The sequence below is a fragment of the Phasianus colchicus genome, chromosome 1 (genome assembly GCF_987193195.1).
Source record: "Phasianus colchicus chromosome 1, bPhaCol1.hap1.1, whole genome shotgun sequence".
NCBI classification, from domain to species: Eukaryota; Metazoa; Chordata; class Aves; order Galliformes; family Phasianidae; genus Phasianus; species Phasianus colchicus.
This window is the reverse complement of record NC_143436.1, coordinates 95,680,388-95,700,703: the sequence shown is the minus strand read 5'-3', so window position 1 is coordinate 95,700,703 and position 20,316 is coordinate 95,680,388. Positions and strand designations below refer to the sequence as shown.

The 20,316-nt window shown below is 36.5% G+C and overlaps 1 protein-coding gene and 1 long non-coding RNA gene across 5 annotated transcripts in view; both read left to right on the top strand.

Moving 5' to 3' along the window:
• Nucleotides 1-1,004, top strand: part of LOC149919882 (uncharacterized) — a 31,381-nt gene extending 30,377 nt beyond the window's left edge. The window contains exon 4 of the long non-coding RNA XR_016458746.1: nt 837-1,004. This is a non-coding gene — a long non-coding RNA (uncharacterized LOC149919882). The remainder of the gene's footprint in view (nt 1-836) is intronic.
• CADM2 (cell adhesion molecule 2) overlaps nt 1-20,316 on the top strand; it is a 627,326-nt gene that overhangs the window by 308,294 nt on the left and 298,716 nt on the right. The gene's annotated exons all lie outside the window — the stretch shown is intronic.

Here is a 20,316-nt window from a genome sequence, read left to right as displayed (position 1 = left end):
TGTTGAAAATTTAAATTAGTGTATATTTAGAGAAGTATGCAGAGATTTTTGTGTGCTCTCCTTGGGCATGAAGCTTCTCTAATTAACCTCCCTCTATAAATGTGTGTAAGCTACCAAATTATCACCTATAAATGAAAATACTAATCCATCAAATAAAAGACCTAATTTCTAGACAATAAGCTTCTTTTCCTTCCCTGTTAGCTGTCACTCACAGCATACTATATAGGCATGGATGCCAGTGCTGATAGAGTGGGGGCAGTTAGTGATCCTTAAGTTTTTCACCTTTGTGCAAACCATGAAGGGATCTGAGGGTTGTCAGTGGTTAAAACTTTTCAACATTTGTAAGGTAACATCAACCTTATAAATGTACCTACTGTTTGGTATCTGTTAAATCATATAATAGCAATTAAAACTGATTTAAGTTATCTGAAAACAAGAAAGGCACCTGTTTTTTTTTGCTTTTTTTTTTAAAAAAAAAAAAAGATGTAATTACCAATCTCATAAATTTCAATGTGGAGTTGAAGCTAAGCAGAAATCTGCATTATTTTTGTGCCTCATTGCAGACAGCTGTGGGTTTCTCCTTGTGTAGAAATGGGGCAGAGTATTAGAAGCAAGTGTTTCGAGTAGAAGGATATCTGTTTCTGTGCTCCCTTTTTTTAAATTCAGCTCTAAGTGCTTCTCACAATATAGAGCTACTGGGAGGTGGGCTCGTTAGCAAAGTCACTAGCTAGATGGAATCTTGGACCTACTGAGTATCTTCGTAGTTGAGTGTAATTTCTAGTTGCATTTCATATGTTGTTAATTCATGCCTTTTTTTTTTTTTTGAACGTGTTTAGTGACAGAGATAGCTTTGAGTAATCTTACATGTAAGGCCCATGATATCCCTAAACTGAGGTGCATATACATGCGTCAATGCTGGGCTGGCAGAACTGGGTTGTCTGCCACCCACTGGCTTGTGCTGCCTCCAAAAATCTTCAGGGAGATCCACTACAAAGCCTACAGGGTTCTTGGTAAGCGCCATAGATTTTTCTGAAATCTGGCAAAATAATAAAATTTGATAGATGTTCTGATCCTTGAACATTCTCATTTTCTCCTTCTGGTTCCTAAGAACTTTCTCTTCTTTGCTTAGCATTTAAGATTCTAATCCTGTTCTTTTGCCTCATTTTTGCAGCCTCTGCATCCAGTGTTCTGAGGCCTGACCTAATCAGAAGTGTGGTACTGCTGACAACATTTTTCATAGCATTTTCTTCTGACCATATCACTTCTCTCTCTGCATGCTAGGCTTTCTTTTTGCTATTGAAGAGATTCACCTGTGAACACTTCAGCAGAATCTTCGCAAATTCCTTCCTTTGTCTTCTCTCTACTTCCTACTTGTTTTTGCAACAGTCATAAGGGAAACTTAAGTTGATATTTGCAACTTATCCAGGAGGGGCTGCTGATGTGTATTAGTAGCTGATGTATTTTAATCAAAAATAGATCATCACAAAATAATGAATAAACCAGACCTCTTGCTTGGGCAAGAGATGAAAAAAAAAAAAAGGGGGGGGGGGCAGAAACTCTAAAACATTTATCCTACTTACTCTGCAAAAGAATTGGCAGGCATTTGGAAACAGAATTTAAAAGCATGTTATGTGCTAATAAAATCAGTTTGTTTTACAAAATATTTTTTAATCAAATCCAAAGTCCTAGTCTCATTGAACTTGTACTGATAGCTTGACCAGTTTTTCACTTGCTGGAGAGTGAAAATATTTACTGAACTATGTCAAGGTATTCGTTACACTCCAGCACCCAGCAGCATACTAGTATGTTTCCAGATATTACTGATAAGAGCTGAAAATTGGTTGCAATGAGTTTCATCAGTTTAAAGAAACTGATATTATGTCCAACAATGTAGAAAAGCAAATTGACAGCTATCACTTCACCTGCAAGGCTATTCAGCTGCTGAACAACTAACTCGTAAACAAACTAATTTTTCTTTCAACTGACTTTTTTTATAGTTTTAAGTAATATGAGAGTGGAATACATTTTTCCAACTCTAACTTTGTGGAAGCACAGCATAAAATAAGTCTCTGTTAGACTGACAAGTAAAGTTAGCAAGTAGAAGTGTTACATTTAAGACAGCTACACTTAAGACAGTAGACCTGTCGAATTCTAAGCAGCAGGACTTGTGAGTACTTAACTGTGTCCAACCTATGGGTTGCGTGCAGCTCTGGACATCTAGTAATGAGGCCCCAAGGAGCTTTTAATATTACTATGAAGACATGCATATGCCTGTGAAGCTACATGTTTTTTGTTAAGAAGCAGACATATAAGTTTTCTTACTTAGTTATTAAACTTGGGCATGTGTTATTCCATAAAATAATTTAATGAGTTAATGTATTCACTGCAGAAAAAATATCCAGACTACTTGTGCAGTGCTGACAAGTTTTGTAATTTTCAATGTTTCAAAAAGCTGACAAGAAGTATTAAATGTGCAAGATCTTTTTTTCTGGTGGATTGAGCACTTACTTAAATGAGTTGCACATGCACTTTCAAGGTGAAAATCTGCTTATTTCTACTGTGTTTCAAACAATAACTGTTCAAAAAGATACATAAATTGTGGCAAGCTCAAGTTATGGCAAATAATTATATGCATTTGGATGCATTGGCTAAACACAGTCCTGTGAGCAGTGAAAAATATGCCACTTTGCTTTTCATTTTGACAAAGAAATTTGAGAATACATTTCAAGACACATAAAACAAATGTTTTTTTTTTTTATATTTGCAACGCCATTTTCAGTCAACATAAATAAAAGCTGTGAGTTTTCAAATAGAATGTATAGAGTTGCAATCAAGCATTCAACTCAAATAAAAATTTGATCGTGTCTCTTTAGTAGACTTTTGTATGACCTCTCTTAACAGAGAAAAATATACCTCACTTCATAATCATTCCTTATTCATGTCATCGCTTTTTGGCAGTGCATACATTTGAAAAGAACTGTTTTAAAGGATGAAGCACAGGAAGAGTAAAATTAGATAAAAAAATTTGACTACTGCCTTAAGAAGTCATGATAAGTTGCAGCCACTTCTATCAAGCCAGATGTTGATGCATAAGTTTTGCAAAAAACAGGGTAAAATATCACACTTTTTTTATTTTTTGTTGCCTTCTTTTTAAACTGCAAATATTAAAAAATAAATAAATTGATAGTTATTTACATTAACTATGTTACGTATTTCATATGAAACCCATGACAATTCCTCTTCGCTCAGTGCAGCACAGGCAAATCAAAAGTTTAGACACCCATGGCTTAAATGCTCATGTATGTTCTTTTGAGTTTGCTCTTTTTGAGTTTGGTGGCTAGAATTCAGATGAAGGATTTAGCTGTTACATTAGGTGTTACATCTTGTCATTACTACATTATTCCTCATTATCTTATAAAAACTAGGTAAGTATTGGATCTGAACAATGCAGTATACATAGTATTTCCCTCTCTTTTTGTGTATTTCTTGAATGACTTGTAAGGAAGGTATGGTGAATTCTGCTGACAGAACTTTCTAGTAAAATCAATATAAAGTACATAGACATCATCTATATTTTACAGATGCTAAGTACAATACTTTTGTGTATTTTCTTGTTTTTTGTCTATTATTATTATTTCAGTTAATTGATTACTTTTCCTCCTGTATTGTTAGAGAAAGAAACAGACTGATTTGTTTTTTATTACTTATTTAAATAACTTGTTCTGAGCTAAGGCTGTGGTAAGTGGGTAGTGCAGTTCTCCAGAATGTACTTGTTATTGAATAAAGAAGTCTACCTTGTGTTGTAGATATAACTAGAATGTAATTTACACTGTACATAAATCATCCTGATATAAGCCTTCATATTTTATTAAAACCTTTGATAAATGGTCTTAAAAAGTTCTTGATTTCAAATTATCAAAATGTGCAACTATTAAAATCAATAAGCTCTCTTAGTGCCAAATTGGCTTTCATTGAAGCAGGAAAAAAAGTTAGTTACAACAATCATATTATCTTTCAAGTATGTCCAATTAAGTCATCTAATGCATATAATTTCTGTGTGCAATTACTACTTGAATATACTGGAATACACCTAACTGCTATGGTATTTACCATTCTTGAAGTTTTTGTTTTGTATGAAAATTCTTAGCTAATGAATGTGTAATTAGCCTAACCTAGAACTAGGGATCTGCAGAAGAATGCATACATTATCCTTCTCCTAAAAGAAATAGGAAAACAAAAATTGGTAGATTTCATTTTCTTTGCTTGGTTGCAATATTGAGTTGTTATAGGCAGTGTGAAGTAACTGATTTGGAAAACTTTAGCTTGCACTCTTCTCAATTTTTCTGAACTTTTCCTGAAATACTCCAGCTGGTACACGTGCTTATAAAATGGTGGTTAATGAATGACTTAAATGTTTTGCAGTTGCTTCTCCTTGTCCTGCCCAGTATGTCTTTTTGCAGGTGAATTGTGCATAAGGTGGAATTAGGCACTTTCTCATTGTATTGTTCATGTTATACTGGAAGCATATGCTGACTATTCCTGCTTGCATCTGTTTGTTTTGAAAAATGTCTAAACGGATTCATTGCTTGCTCCTGTTTGACATAATTTCTATAAATATTTTCTATAATATAAGTGATTGTTGCTATTCTTAGAACCCAAATATATTGTAAGAAAACGAAGAATAGGCGGTAGAAGAATGAAACAATAGAGGGAAGAATTGCAAAATACAGTTTAGAGGAAAGCAGTAAGGGGTACTAAAAATAATAGGGAGGAATCTGGGAGTTTAAACTCATAGCCTATAAGCAGGAGTACAGTGGTAAAACGTCTCTTTTTGCTTCTTGTTTGTATGTGTTTACTTACATATGTTTGCTCATATGTTTATAAGTATAAACAAATAATAGATGTCCTTTCCCTCAAATAGTGAAGACCAGAACTGATGAAAATATATCATGCTGTCACTTAAATGCAAGTGAAAATATCAAATATGTGCAACTGAAACGTATTAGCTTAACTTTTTTCATCCTTCTCCTGAAATATATCACTGCTGCTACCTGATTGCTGAGAGCTCTTGGTACCTGTTTATGCAGAGCTTTGCCTGGACATACCCAAATCCAGATATGCAATGACATTTTCATCTTTTGAAAATTGCTTTTCTGTCAGTGTGAATAGGTTTTTGACCTACTTTAAGGTCATGCTTAATCCAATGAAACAAGTGTTTATTCATAAATGTGCTTTGTCACTATATAAGAAATACTCATGGGCTATTTGGTGATACTGTTAGCTTACTTTTATAATATGCTGCTGACTGTATGAGTCATATGAATCGTTGGAGGGGACAAATGGCAGTAGAGAGGTTTTTGGGTTTCAGACTATTATTTACTTTTTATGTCCATGTGCTGCACCACAGATTACTTGTCAAATTTATAGTACCTTTTCAATGTCCTAGCTGTAAAGCAACAAGAGTGTGATGCAACAAGTTATAGGAGAGAAATCTGTCCTCTGTCCCACAATTGCTCTGTGCACTTCACAGCACACAGTTATGAACACTGTATTCTAATGTGTGTTTTTTTTTGTTGTTTGTTTGTTTGTTTGTTTTAAAGATAAATGCAGTATAGTTCAGATAAAGAAAAATTAGGTCCGTGAATGTCCCACAGCCTGTAATCCCTGACGTGCTAAAAGGAAATATCTGTATAAAACTGTTCTCTAGGGATGTGATTTTGAGTCATTGGATATCCTCTTCTCTGCGCTGGTTTGTCAATATGCAGTGGTCCCTTGGTATTACAGGTAGTACTGTTGGAGGACCGCTTAAGCATTTTGTCTAAATTCAGGGGTCACTGGGTCAGAGGGGTGGAAAGACAAGATAAGGTTGCTGCTTAAACTGTGAAATCAGTCCTGAGAACCTGCATTTCTGTTGCTTTTCCAAAGTCTAGATTTGTTTTACACTGAGTTAACAGCTGGGCTAACTGGCTATATCACTATTTGAATAGAAACTGACAATTGTCACAACTGGTAGAGAGAGCAAAGCCTGTTGAGGTTTTTCTGTTGAAGGTGTCTTCACTTTGCAGACTGTTCAGAAGATGAATAGGATGCACAAACGTTGTGAATCTCTAGACACTGAGTTCAGGCCCTTAGAAAGCCTTAGAAAGTATGCAGTAGTTCTGGGCTTAGAGACAACAAAATTTTGTGGAGAAGAGGGAAGAGCGAAACAGGTTGCTTCTAGATGGTTCTCCAAACAGTGTGGTATTGTCCTGTAATTCACTATTCTTTATTTCTGTGTTCGTGCAACTGCTGCCCAAGCACTGTGGAAAGATAAAACTGGAAGTCTGGCTTCATCAAGCATCTTTATACATAATGTCATCAGACTTCGTTAGCTTTTGTAGGAGAATGGTTAGAAGGAGCACTTTCAGAAGAAGCTAAACAAAATATAGAAAACATGATTGGAGAAAATAGAATTGTTCCTGTTTCAGTAATTTGGCTTAATATTTGATAGTATTATCATACAGAATAATAAGGTAGGCTTAATATTCTGCATACCTTTATTTATTGTGCCTTTACTAAAATACATAATAAAACTGGAAGACACTTACTATGTCTCATGTAGTGTACAGATGGCATCTCTACTCCTATCCATGTGTCTTGTCCTTTCAAGGACATTTCACATACCTATAGGTCTGCTACCTCTGTAGGAAACCAAGTCGTTTTTGGAAAGAGGTGATCTTTAAAATTTAATTTTATCAAAATAAACTAGATCTCATGTGTATAAAATCTTTGCCAGGAACTAATTTTCTTCATTTTTCATTCAAATCATTTTTCTTCATTTTCTAGCCAGACTTGTTTGTAAAGGCCGAAGAGACAATTGCTACTTGTGCATGTTATATAAAAGCTTGAAGAAGTTTGGCTGTGGAATACTTTGGCCCAAAACTTTTAAATAATTCCAAATAGATAGACAAATATTTCCCCGCAGTAGAAAATGAACCACAGGGGAAGTGAGGTCTAGTTACTTAGAGCTTATTACTATATTGAGGTTTTTGTGCATGTGTGATTTAGCAGACTAGATTTTCCCTTCTTTCTCTTCTATTATTCAGTGATGATATGGTAATAAATACTAATAGCTTGAACATCCAATATCTTAAGGCTATCCTTAGCTCCTCTGGGATAAACAAGGCCTTATACATTTGACTTCTCCTCAATTAAATGAGGAAATGTAGGATGCATTAGGAGGAACAGGCAACCTATCTAATAATAAGTATTTAGTAGCTAAAGCTCTGTAACACATAGGATAAAAGTTTTGAGCTTTATTCTGATCTGTCACTGATCTGTCAAAGTGACAAAGACGCCGAGATATTTTAAAGAGATTGAACCTTATCCATAATATTTAGTGTTCACATCTACAAAGGGTGTAAAGCCATATTATCTAAAAGTCCAGGAATATCACTGAGGACTTGCTGCGCCAGTTAATTTTGGAGTGTATTTTTTTTTTATGTTTTTTAGATCAGAGATAAAAAGTCAAAAAAGATAATATTTGCCAAGGAAGGATCAGCAGTTGGGAAACATCAGAAGAGGGATTAAAAATGTGTCACTTTCTGATTCTTACAACTTCCAAATGCATCATCTGCATGCTCTCTCCAGGACGAAAAAAAAAAGCTTCTCCATGCATGGTGTTTGGAAAGCTGTAAGGTCTGAATTATCCAAGCCAGCAACATAAGGCAGTAGCGCCAAATGAATGTGAAGTAGTTTTTGTTTCCTTGTTTGTTTGTTTTTTAAAGAAACTTTTGAATTTGTGGCACAAACTCTACCAGTGTCTTATTTATTACATTTTCTTTTTCGGACAGTCTCATTGGTTAAGGAAAGAAAGTGCTGTCAAACACTTCGTTAATATTGAATACATCTATAATAATCAGAGTATTCTCAGTGAATGATTTAGTACCTACCTTCTGTTTCTGAAATGGTGTTCCCTGACTTATTTAGAGATGCAATTGCTGCTGATATAGGAACAGACCCTGCACACTGTATATTCTTTTTCCCTTCTCAATAATTTAATTTTCGATTAATCGGAGTTTGCTAAATCAACTTAGATTGTTACACAAATGACTATGAAAAGAATTAGCTCCTTTATACTAAAAGAAATTATAGGATCAGAAGAGTAAGTGAGTACTCCAACTCTATCTGGATGTTTGTGTGTAATCATAGCACTGCAATACTGGAAAATTGCTTTGCTGGAGGATGCATTTCTCCCACTGTGATTTTATGCATGCTGCAGAAACATAGATATTCAGATTAAAAAACCCCCACAAAACTCTTCACCTGAACCAACTGAGCAGCAATAACTAAATCTATTCAACTTTCTACGTTATAGAGCTATTTTACTTTCAACTCTTAAAGACGATGAGTTAAATTTTTCAGGAACTTGTAGACTAGCAATAATCTGGTTAGGAACTCTTCAGTTGCACTAACTAATGTGTTCATTTTGGATAGCATAACTTGAAAAACTTCATGTTTACTTGGTCTCTTTCTCTTCCTAGACAAATAATAATTAATATTAAAAAAAAATTACCTATGCCACAAAATGCAGAAAACCTAAGGATGAGCTGTAGTGAAACTCATGTCTCCATTTGTTTCTTTGCTTAATGCTGTTCTGAAGCGACCCAGAACCTTGGCATAGATGTCTGCTGTTGGTACTGTTGTTAGTTTTGCATATTAAAGTTCTATTATGGAGTAGGTTCTTTTTGTTTTTGTTTTTTTTTTCCCTTATAACTGTAATACTAAAGTTTAGCATAATGGCTGGTGTTTTTTTTTTTTCCTCATTTAATCAGCATAGTTGGCACCCAAAGGATTTCTGCAATATGCATTCTTATGCATTGTGTACAGTGTATCTACTGCTTGGACGGTTTTGCATTAGTCTTACTTTTAGCTTGTATTACAAATTTGTTTTCAAGGAAGAATTGTCAAATGTTACTGGAATGAGCACTTAATAGAAAGAGATGTCAAAACAGCTTCAGACACCATGTCTACCATGCCTACAGAATAAATCAGTACAAAATGCCTTTTGATGTGTGTGTTTGAGATGGGTTATAGCAGTTGAATTTGTACCAGTGGATGCCAAAACATTGTGATACTAGTAATGTGAAGTGAGTTTTCTGTGTGTTGCATTAAAGGCTAATGGTGCCTTTTCTGTCTCGTTCCTTTGCAGGCAGTCTTAGTGCACAGTAGTTTTGGGATTTGTACCTGACACCCTAGTACAAAGTGGGGCTAGGACCTATTGCTATTTCCTTTTACCAGTGTTCTTGGAGTAACAATTAATTTATCCCAACAAAAATCCCCCCCTGAGAACCATAAACAAGTACTGATCTTTGGTGCACACTAGCTCTCTTTTGCTTAAGAGATGAAAGAACCACACTCTTGGGAGAGAATGTGGAGAGAAATATGAAACGTGATTCATCACCAGCTTTCCTGTTTCAGCTAAAAAAATGAAGAGGCAGTGCAGGTGTAGAGAGAGATCTGTGTGCATTTCCAAGTAGGCCTCTACTGATCTAAAGAATACATAGATACATGGCCTGTTTCAGTTTAGCAGGGATGTCTGGAATTCATCTGGACCAACCTCCCTGCTGAAGCAGAGACTTCCTTATGTCTAATCTAAACCTCCTCTGATACAACTTGCGGCCATTTCCTCGGGTCCTGTTTGTTGCCTGGGAGAAGAGGCCAAACCCCTCCTCATCACAACCTCCTTCAGGAAGTCATAGAGTACAATGAGGTCTCCCCTGAGCTTCCTCCAGACTAAACAATCCCAGCTTCCTCAGCTGCTCCTCATAAGACTTGTGCTTCAGCTCCCTCACTGGTTTCTTTGCCCTTCTCTGGACACGTTCCAGGGCCTCAGTGTCTTTCCTGTGGTGAAATGCCCAAAACTGAGCATGGTACTTGGAGGTGCAGCTTCACCACTGCTGAGTACAGGGGGATGATTACCTCCCTGCTCCGCTGGCCACGCTACTTCTAATGCAGGCTAGGATGATGTTGACTCTCTTGGCCGTCTGAATCACAGAATGACCCGGGTTGGAAGGGATCTCAAGGATCATGATTTTCCAACCCCCTCACCACAGGGAGGACCACCAACCTGCACATTTAATACTAGACTAGGCTGCCCAGGGCCCCTTCCAACCTGGCCTTGAACGCCTTCAGTGATGGGGCATCCACAACCTCTCTGGGCAGCCTGTTCCAGCTCCTCACCACTCTCATCTTTGTGGCCCTCCTCTCGACCCTCTCCAGCAGCTCTCTGTTGGAGACAGACAGTGGGCATACTGCTGACTCATGTTCAGCTGAGCATCAACAAACACTCCTGGAACCCTTTTCCTCTTCACTCAGCCACTTAGCCCCAGGCCTATAGCACTGCATAGGATTATTGTGGTCAAAGTGCAGGACCTGGCCCTTGGCCTTGTTGAACCTCTTTACGGCCCTTCTTGTAGATGGGAGTCACATCAGCAAGCCTCCAATCCTCTGGGACCTCTTCAGATAACCAGGAGTGCTGGTAGATGGCAGAGAGTGGCTCAGCAATCACCCCTGCCTGCTCCCTTAGCGCCCTTGGGTGGAGCCATCCACTCCCATGGACTTATGATAGTCCAGATGGAGGAGCAGCTCTCTGTCTCCACCTGGATCACCGGGTGTATTCTGTGTAGCATCCCAGTCTTCCAGATCAGGAAATAAAGTGCCCTGGGCATAACTGATCTGCCTGTTAAAGGCAGATGTAAAGACAGCATTGAGGACCTCAGCCTTCTCCTTATCCTCAGAGGTCACATTCTTTGCTGCATCAAATAAAGTATGGAAGCTCTTCTTGGTTTTTCTCTTACCATTGATACATTTGTAAAAGATTTTCTTGTTGTTTTTTACTGCATTGGCCAATCTGAGTTCAAGTTGGACTTTTGCCTTCCTGACTTTCTCCCTCAATACTTTAGCAATTTTGTTGTAGTCTACCCAAGTAAACTGTCCCTTTTTCCAGAGAGCATAGACTCTCAAAGTACGTGTACACCTGGGGGCAGTCTGAGGTAAATAACACAACTGTACAGATACCTGCAGCTGTTCATCTATCATGATGTTCAGCTGTCCAGTGGAGATATGCAATACAATGAAAAAAAAAAGTGCTTAGTAATATGGCCTTTACTGCAGACTGTATACAAATTATATGTTGTCATCTTGTGGAGTTGTTTCTCTGTTGATTAATGAAAATATGTAGCTTAGGCTGTTCAGAAACCTTGATGGAATTGGAACTTATCTAGAGATTTTTCTGCTCAATCAGGACAGACAACCTGGATGGAGAGCTATTTCTTCTTTCAAGCAATTGGAAATTAATAACAATTAGTAGGTATGTAATGTTTTTCCCTACAGGACTTATATATGGTATTGCTGCTAGAAATTTCTGTGAATTTTTTCAGGTGTTTGCCTTCTTTATTCTCAAATGCAATGGCCAAATGACGTGTATACCTGTACACCTCACGGTTACCATCTTGCTGCATGCTTCTGGGCTTTTGGTGTTACAGATATTCTGAAAGGCCAGTTTGTAATTTGAAGCAGGTAGTAGAGGGTGTTTCTATGTGTAAGGAATTAGATATTGATAACAGGAAAGCAAATCTAAGAGAAGTGAAGTGGAATGGTATAGTGGTGTGATTATGACCTAGCTCATATGGTGCTGAACAAGCATAGACATGACTACTGTGACTTTCTTATTATTTTTTGCGTATGAAAGAGTCTTTGAAAGAATGATCTAAGCCTGCTCAGCATCTTTTTGTCTTTCTGTGGTAAATATGAGAAGAAAGAAAACGACTGTTCCTTTACTTAGCAGTGCTTTCAAAAGACATTAGATGAGCTCCATGACTGAAAGGCAATGCTTGTAATTTCTGGCTGTGATTTCAAGGTATTGCCTGATACCTGTGAAACTTGTGATGTTTTGTTGCTGTCTGAGGTATTTTATTTCTTTGCCTGATACCATAGTAACAAAGTTCAGACAAGCTGGAAGTAACTGTCTCTTCATGTTGAGTATGAAAAAACAAAATGTATGTTTTTAATGAAGACATGATGTTAGCTCTGCCACATTTCTTTTGTATTTGCTCTTGTAATTGCAAATTTGTTTTGACTTCAGACTGCTATAAAATGCACCTTTAATCTGAAGCTTATGCTGGGTGAGATAGGAGATAAGGTTATGATAGTGACTCTGTTGAACTTTCTTGCTAGAGCTTTCTTAGAATGTTTTATTTAATTCCTGGTTTATCCTCAAATATTTAAAACAAGTTATGAAATAATGCCAAGGGGATATTTTTTTAAATGTTGCAAGTGAAAGTATCAGAAATCTTCAATGTAAAAGCTAGCTTATCTGAAGAAAATACACATGGAAACGTAACAGTGACAGGATAGAAAGCATGAAGAGATTCATCTTCATCATACTCATAAGTAACAATCAACAATGTAATTTTTTGTCATGTTTTCTGCCTTGAACGATTATTCACTTTCTTTTATTAGTGTTCTTGAAAAAATTCTGTGAACATTTATGCTGCTGCATAGGTCAAGTAGGTTGACCTGTGTTAACTTACTAATTATGTGTTGAATGTGTATCTGGTTCAGAAAGTTCTTAATTCCAGCGTAAAGGTTTTAGCATAGCAATGTGCATGATTTGGCTCATGTCTTTCTGAAGCACAGAAAAGCTGCTGTGGAGTCCAAACAGTAAAAGCTGGAACATATCTTTTTTTCCTGTATTAATTAGCTCAGGAGGTGGAAGAACTGCTGATACCCAGCAGCAGTTGTTTGTAATACATCTTGGAGAAAAGGAAATTTTTCTTAGGCTCTAGCTGGGCTGCTGGTACTACTGAGTCTTACTATAATCTTTATTTAACAAACAAAAAAAAGCACATTAAAACAACACAAAAGTGCCTAATCTTTTGATAAGTCAAATTGAATTTGTTCAATTTGGAATTCAGTCCAAGCATTTTTAATAGATTTTACTTATCTGAAAATTCTGAACCTTTCTTCTGGATTGACCAATAGCTTTTCTTTCAATAAACAAAAAAGCACCACATTGCTTCTGCACACACTCTGAATAATGGCCATTTATTTGTTGAATTCGTTTAAATAATTTAATTGTTTGCCTGTTTTTTCCTCTTTCAGTTGTTCTAAATCATCTGATTTTTTGTTTTGTTTTGTTTACTAATGTTTTATTCTGATCAGTAATTTGTTAATACAATAAGTGTAGCACAATTCTCTTCTGTTATGAGCAACTCAATGTCCTCACCATTCTGACTCATCTGAGAGAGAAAGAGGTAGATTACTGTAAGGGCTTTCTTGATGCTACTAAATCTATGGGAAATGGCAACTTACTATGTTATAATCAGGTACACACATGCAATTCTTTTTGCTTTGAATGCATAACAAATATTTGTTTGTCCACAAATAGTTAAAAACAGTCAGATGAAATTGGATGTGCTGCCAGAATATTCCTAAAACATCATCCCAGGGGGATTTAAATAATTTGTTTTGTGTTTGTATGTTTTGATGCAATTTAGTTGTATAGCCTTCTCACAGCTTTTCCTTTGTCCTAGATAGCAATTAGGCTGAGTTGAAGAGAGAAACTTGCTGGCTAGGATATTTCTCAGTTGATCTAGATAAATGTACCTCTTCTCTTAGAATTACACTCTCACTCTTTTGTGCTTTTAGTAAGCAGTTAGTTGAGAATACTCAAAGAAAGTTGTAAGCCTGGCTTAGCCCAAGTCAGCTTTGAACTCTTGTTGACTTGAGAGACTCATCCTGAGTTTTGAAAGAAGTTGCCCTTTTCCTATCTGCTGCTGACTGAGCTGCTAGAAAACAGTCTTGCTCTTTGGTTGGTCTTATTTGAAAAGTTCTGAGAGCTTTACATTTGCAGCCCTGATGGAATTAAAGAAACATTCCTCCTGTCAGTTAAGAGCTAAGATTTATTCTTCTCCTTGCATTTCTTAGCTTTTAATGTAATCACATAATGCATTCCTTTTTTTTTTTCCTACAGTTTTTTTTTTTTGTTTTGTTTTCAGTTCTGGCTATCCCTTTCCCTACTCTTTCCACTTCCTCTGAACTTAATCAATGTTCTAATGTTTTTGCTGTGTGAAGATTGTGCCTTTTTGTTTCTTTTCACAGTATAAGTAACAAGTCTCAAAGCCTGGGTAGCTGGATAAAGGCAACGCAGTTTCTCTGCATTCTTTGCTGGACTCCATACTGCAGGAATAGAGGTTGAATAGGAGTGGCTTTGGGCTGTTTTGCTGCTTCCAATGTTCCACATCTACTTTGAGCTATAGCAAGACTTGTGGGCCATAAGAAGTAGAGAATGTTTGAGAACAGAGGAGTATGTTTTTGATTTCCCTATCCCAGATAGAGAAACTGGGCTCAGGTAGGATTGTTCCAAGTAGCATACTGATCAACTCATGTAGGGGGTATTCCTCAGGGCCTCTTCAATACTGTCTTCAATGTGATAGGAAACTGCCTCTTTGGAATGTAGGACTTTGTCACTGATGTGTGATGTATCAGCAGATTTGGACCAATCTCCTCTCTGAGAAGAGGTGGTCCTGTGAAAGATTTAAAATCAGTCTTCACTACTGTGCAACCCCTAGCTATTAAGAAAGAACGGAGTTCCAATTACTCTTCAGATTTGAGCATTTTCTGTGAGAAATGTGTAAAACCTGCCCATACTTACTCTGGCAGTATGCAGACAGTTCAGACGGTCTTCAGCTCGAGTATATTTCACATAGGCAATACACTCAGATCTTGATTCCACAGCCTGAAGGGACCTGCTAGAAGTCCATCTCACTGGGTAGTAATATTAAAAACTAAATACGAGCATAGTGATTTCCAGAGATAACTTGAAATCTAGAAGGAATACACCCATGTTAACTGCGTGACCAGCAGGATCTCTGTCATGAGTCAACTGGTATTTGCCAGATGTTAGCATCTGAAATACATCCCAGATCCATAAGACAGCAGAACGATCACTCTGTCAGAGCAGAGGCCTCTTCAGTATGTAAAACATAAAGCATGTGTTTACGATACAGGGAGACACATTTTGCAAGGAAGAGTAACTGTTTAAAATGAGGAAGGTTACATTCTACTTTCTGATGAGGATGACAGTGTAAACTGTGTCCCATGGAAATATTGCGTACAATAATCAAATATGAACTTAAAATTATTTTGAAGTAGATACTGTTGTTTAAGACCATGCTGACAATGGGGACACTAAATGAACTCAGATGCCAAAATACTTCAGTCACAAATGTACGCTCAGTTTTGCAAGTTAAATGATTTCTATTTCCTTCAGAAGAGGTGGTCTGGCAGAGAAGTCAGATGAGTTGGAAAAAATATTTCTGCTGTCATAATGAAAGCAGGGATATAGAGACCTTGGTCATTTCCCATCACTTTCTCTCTTCCTGAGCCCCTTTTTTTTTCTCTCTCATGTACTCTAAGAAACTCTTATCTCTAAATGTCTTCTCACTCAGGTCTTTCACTCTGTGTGTCTCCATGAACATCTCTGATTGCCTGTGCCATTCTTCTCCCGAAGAACCTCTCCCAAATGCAACACCTCAAAAATCCATTTTGGTCCATTGTTCATTTAACATTGGTTTCACGTGCTAGGCGTATCTTTAAAAATGCTTAATAAAAGTTAGAAAAATCAGTAAACAGAAACTGAAATATGGGTAGTTGTTGGTACTGCCTTTTTGCTTAATATTGATGCCTTTTAGTTAGCCAGTGAAAAGTATGACTGAAGCAAACTGAAGTGCTACAAGTATTCTCAATTACAGTGGTGGGGTGTAGAGGAAATTAATGGCATGCATTTGTTTCTTTCTTCAGTTCTTTGGTTAGAAGAGCAGTATACCGTATCTATAGATCTGTCTTGAACAGTAGTTCTCAGTAAAGTTTTAAAAACTTTAAAATCATTGGAAAAGGAGTACTTTGAATTTGTAGGAATGTGTTATTTTGTATTATGACTGTTAGAGTGCTTTTTACTGTCCATAGTGGAAGTTCAAAACACCTGCATAGTAAAATTTCTTTTAGAATAGCCTATTTTTAAAAATTGTTTTCTGGTATTCAGTTTAAAACAAAGCTTAATCATGCATGACATTGCAATTAAATAATGAGTTAGAGAATGAATGAAGGCAAAATGAGATAATCAATGTATAAAAGCTGTTAACAATCCAGCAAGTGTCTTACTACAAATCAGTATGGAGGGTTCCTAGTTTTGATGGCCCTGGCTTGGGAAGGAGACTTTCAGACTAAACAGCTCAAAACTTGGGAGTGTTGTATTAAGATGAATTTCCCCTGTAGCTTGCTATACCTGGCTGCTGGGTATTGAGACCTTGAACACAGCTGTATCAGAGATTCAAGAAAAATATGTAATTCCATGAGATAAATTCTTGGTATTTGTGAAGTCCTTAAATACATCAGTGGGAATACATTAGAAATGCTCACAAGGAAAATAATTATTTTCTATGCAAGGTATCTGTGTTTTAATGTATGGGGATGTGTATAAGGACAAAAATTTACAGTGATCTCTGCATTTGTTACAATAGGCAAGAGTCCTGATAAGGCATAATAGTATTTTACTGTTTAATTAGAAACAGTATTGTGATATACAAGAGTTGGATTTAACAGGCTTCCTTAATTCTGCCATCTCCATGCTTACCAAAGGTACCCATCTCTTTATATGATTTTTCCTAATGCACTTCAGTATCTGTGTGCTGTATTTCCAACTCCGTAGTCATGATCATAGTCAATGTCCTGTTGTATCTATATGCAAATAAACACAGTCACTTTGCTGTTAACTTCTGTTACAGTATCATCAAATTACAGCTCCAAAGGAAATCTGCAAACTTTTAGCTGCTTCTAGAATAACAAAGCCATGTTATGACTTTAGATAGTGATCTTTGCATTCTTTTAAAGGGGTTTGAATGGCAGAGACTTCCTTGAAGAAAAAGCTCTAAGGAGTGTTAAAAATAAAGGTTCCCCATATGAATGAATTTTTTTTTTTTTTTTTTTTTTTTTTGGCAGGGCATTGTGGGGAAAAATTATGCAGAATGTCTTGTTTTAAAATGTATTTTTCTAGGAGATAGTTACTGATAAAAGGCTTCAGCAGTTATGAAGGAAATAGTGGTGTTTTTTTCTGATTCATATATTTTTTTTCTCCTTTGCCTGGTAAAATGCAAAATCAATATAAAGATATATATTAAAACAAACAAACAAAAAAAAAAAAAAAAACAAAAAAAAATTCTGGTGACTAGGAAAAAACGAAATCTGTTGAGCGTTAAGAATATTTAAAAGAATAATTAACTTATTGAAAGCGTTGTTTAGAGCAAAGGCCAGGCTAGTTTTCAGTACTGATTTTTAGATAATCTATCTTCTGTAGTCAAAGGAAAGAAACAAAAATAATACCAGGCTTCAAACACTTAACTTATGAAGAAAGATTAACAGATGTATTTTGATTGAAAAACAAAATATATTTCATGGCGATTTTCAGCAAAACTTCTGTATTTAGGGAGATGACGGCTTACATTCAATGAACTCTTTATTCTTGCATAAAGAATAACTAACTTTTTGCAGGGAGAAAAAGGGAGAAAATGAAAAAGGATTAAGGAAGGCTGAAAAAATATCTCAAGTGAAGCATTTTCACCTGTAGAGTAATAAATATATAAAGAAATTACTGGAAAGCTTATTGAAGTTTGATGCATTGATGGATTCTAAAGGCATCTATGGATAAAAGCATCTGTTTCTGTGGATAGGAAGTTATGGAGGAAAGAAAAGCATAGATAAAGTAGAGTGCTAAGCTTTTTCCTTTCCTGGAAGTTTAAGTTCTTAATAAATGTATGGGAAATGCACTTTGAGGAGGGGGGTAAGGGGGTGAAAAAAAAAAAAAAAAAAGAAAAGAAAAGAAAAAAAAAAAACTATTTTTCTTTCTGAAAAACAGCCTTAAGTGATGAAAGCAAGTTTTGTACCTTGTGCATCATGTGCCTACTCAGGCATACTCCAAGCTTACACATTCACTATGCTTCAATAACTGTAGCATTTGTTGGCTGTGCATGTAGAAAAATCATATTGCAGTGCTTAATACTTGTAGCTTCTTCCTATTTTAGGGGGAGCTTTTGTCATCTTTTGCACTGTTATAATTACCTGTGATGTGAATGTAACCACAATACACTTAAGTGTATTGTCAGTGGGTAAGACACTGGGGTTGCCTCATGAAGCATGCCCTCTTGATTTCAGCAGTAAGTTCACAACCAGTGTAGTCAGTCATTTTCACATATAAAACATCACTGGAAGATGAATCCTTCCAATTCTGAATTTTCTCTAGAGAATATATCTTGCATATTTTAATATTGAATATTTATCTTTGCTGTTGGTGACAGGAAATGCGTGTGCAGGTTTATGAGGGGTAGCCTTCTTGCCTCGTGCAAGAATCATAACTAAGGAAACACTGAAATAAAAGTTATGGTATATTAGATGCTAGATAGTATTTTCATGGCCATATGCTTCTTATCCCGCTCACATCCACTGTAACTTAAAACAGCTGGTCCCTGATTGTGGAGGTGCAATGGGAAATAAACTACCTTATATTCTACCAAAGATAGCTCTTTGTTGCCTGGCAGATCTGGTTTCTCTTGCTCAGCTGGCAGATCAAGCAAAGGAAATGAGAGGGAAGGACAGAAAGAGCAGCCTGCCGAGTCAGCTTTGTTTGGTCCTTGCTGCTGTCCCTGATCTGTTGGTCTTTTCTCTTTCCACCAAACTGCTATGGTCAGCAGAACTCAAATATAGTCCTAGAAACTCTGTGTAGTGATGGCTGGCCTGCCATCTGGCTGGAGATGGACTTGGTGCTCAGAGTTGGTGTTCTCAAGATTTTTAACACTTCAGTAAAAGAGAGGGGGGAAAGAGTGAAAGGGCACAATAACTAACTTTTTGAAATTTGCTTTTCTATTGTTTGTGAAGGTGTTATCTCTGGCATTATAGAAGAAAATGAGCAGTAGAAATTGTCTGGCCTGAGATGAAATTAAAACATTGACTACCTGGTAATTGAGAGCGATAGAGCATAATACATAGAAAAGTGAGCTTCATTAGTTTTGCTATTTACAAAATTATTTGTTATCAATACTGAATTTAAGTTGTGTGTTTAAAAATCCTGATGGATTAGAAAGCACCACCTTAACCTCAGATATGTCATTTTCCAGTAGTACTCTCCTTATTACCTTTTTCTTTCTGTATCAGAAAGATGTATTCAGAGTATTAGAAAGAATAGTGCAAATAACCATTAGTTTTGGACTTACTACGTTCCTGTCTCCTCCTTAGTGGAACACAGTTTGTCTAATGGACTTTCATTGTCTAAAAGGGAGCTGTAAGAAAGAAGGGAACAGATTCTTAGTGGAATCTGTTGTGATAAGACCAGAGGAAATGGTTTCAAACTGAAAAAGGGGAGATTTAGATTGGATTTAAGGAAGAAGTTTTTTACAGGAGGTAGTGAAGCACTGGAACAGGTTGCCCAGAGAGGTTATGGATGCCCTGTTCCTGGAGACACCAAAGGTCAGGCTGAATGGGGCTCTGAGCACCTGATGGAACTGTGGGTGTCCCTCTTCATTGTGGGGGAGTTGGATTGGATGGCTTTTAAGGGTCTCTTTCAAATCAATAGATTTTATGGTGATTCTATCATTCTACTTCATAAAGATTTTCAAGAACAAGTTTCCGTACTTGTGTCCATTTCATAAGACTTAAGTAGCTCAGGACTATCATGACCTTTTTAGCAGTAAGCAAAATAGTAATAATTCGTAAGTACTGACTCATTCAGACTTCTGTAAAATGCTGAACTGCATACCGGTTATAGCTGTCTGCCACTTTTACTTGGTACTTCTTATGAATTTGAGATGAAATAAAAAAGAAGTTGGTGTAAATAACTGTCAGTTAATAAATGCATTTTTACTCCCACCAGAATTGAGGGAAGGTGGTAGCATTCATTCTTTTGTAGAGACATCTGGATCAGAATAGATTTTATCATGTATTTAAGTTGTTATTTCTCTGTTCTAGCTGCTAAACGATTTGTTTTTTTCAGTGACAAAAGGACAGCGGCAGTTTGCAGCCTGAGTGATAAGATTGAGTGATGCTGCAGAAGATACAGTCAATGTTTGTTTTATATGCCTTTTTATAAACCTCCAGTGAAACTCCTGTAATCTTGTTGTTTGTTTTTTTGTTTGTTTGTTGTTGTTGGTGTTTTTTTGTTTTTTTTTTTTTTCCCAAAGAAATATGCCCATCTTATTTGTGCTTTGTCCTTCAAATGAAATTTAGTGT